Source organism: Pteropus vampyrus, unplaced genomic scaffold, assembly GCF_000151845.1.
Source record: "Pteropus vampyrus isolate Shadow unplaced genomic scaffold, Pvam_2.0 Scaffold51, whole genome shotgun sequence".
Classification (NCBI taxonomy): Eukaryota; Metazoa; Chordata; class Mammalia; order Chiroptera; family Pteropodidae; genus Pteropus; species Pteropus vampyrus.
This window is the reverse complement of record NW_011888832.1, coordinates 306,032-307,605: the sequence shown is the minus strand read 5'-3', so window position 1 is coordinate 307,605 and position 1,574 is coordinate 306,032.

Sequence of the window (1,574 nt, the reverse complement as noted above, 5' to 3'; positions counted from 1 at the left end):
CCCCCGCCGTATTCCTCCGAGCAGCGGGACACGCGCTGCCGCCCGGCCTCCCCCGCACCCTATCCCCGCACAGCTTCGCTGGCCCCTTCAGGTCGCCCTCGGTACCCCGGCTCAGCCCCACAGTCCCTCTCTGGGCCCCTAAATCTCAATCTCACATCGCCTCTCAGCCCCTGAAAGCTGAACCCCACATGAGCTCCCAGCTCCCCATCTCAACCCCCCAACTTATTCAGGAATAACACACGCACACCCACTGTTGCCCTATCCCTGACACCCTGGGCTCCAGGGCCCAGCCCCCAGGACCCCCAGTGTCCCCTACCCCTCCCACACACCGTGACAGCGCCTCACTGCCTCTGTTCCGGAGATCAGCTACCCTGGCAGTCAGCCGGGCTCTCCTTCCCTCCCCTGGCCTCCGCACCTCCCAAACACACAGAACTCTCATTCTATGTCCCCCCGAGACTTTGCCCTCAAGTCCAAACCCCACTCCCCTTGGCCACCCCCCAGTGCGCATCCCTCAGGCCCATGCACGTGCTGGGTCACCGCCCAACTAAAACGGCTCACCCCGGCTCCTCAGCTGTGCCAGGCAGGGATGGGCAAGTCGCCTGGGGCCTGCCGGGGGAGGGGGGGGAGTGGGGGGTGGTGAGGGACTGCCTCTGGTTTTCACGCCTGTACCGCATGTACAGTGGTTCTCCAAGTGTGGTCCCAGGGTCAGAGGCATGGGCACCACCTTGAAACTTGTTAAAAATGCCAACTCTCTGCCCGCCTCCTATGAAATCAGACTCAGAAAGTAGCACCCAGGTGATTCTGATTCCCACTAACAACTGCTTTAGACCAAATATTGTCCAGGTTTCTCAGAGGAACAGGCCTGATGCATCAAGGGTCCAAGAACCTCAGCACTCACCCATGGAGTCCAGACCGCTGCCTCTAAGACATGGCCTCCCTTGCCCAGGGAGCTTCTCCTTAGGGGGCTGTTCCTTTTCCCCTGAATATTTCCCTGGATGGTCACTGTGGTGCCTGTGACCTCCAGAGGAGCCCAGGGACTCCCAGAGGCCTCCCGCCCTGGGCCTGAGCTAACCAGCCCCAGACTGCCAGGGGAGGAGGTGGCTGCAGGGTCCCTGCCGGCCAAGCTGGCCTGGGCCTCGACCTCCTCACCTCCTCATGCATCTTCCAAACGTGACTCCACCTGCTTTGCTTCAAACCACAGCCCATAAAGCCCCCAGCACTCGATCCATCACAGCAAACTGTTTTCACCACCAGCAACCTCTGGAGGAGTTTTGGCCAACCCAGAAAGACGTGTTCTCAATAAAAACAAATCTCTAGAGTGAGGTTTCCCCAACTTCATTCTCTCATCTTCCTATTACTGCTCAATCCACTGTCTCTCTGTGCTGTAGTCACCTAAGTATTTTTTTAAATTAAACTCTTTATTTTGAGATATTTGTAGATTCCCAAGCAGTTATAAGATATAATACAGAGCAAGTCCAGGTACCCTTTTCCAGTTCCTTCAGTGGCAACATCCTGCAAAACTAAAGTACAATATCACAGCCCAGATATTGACATTGAAACAGTCAAGATATTGA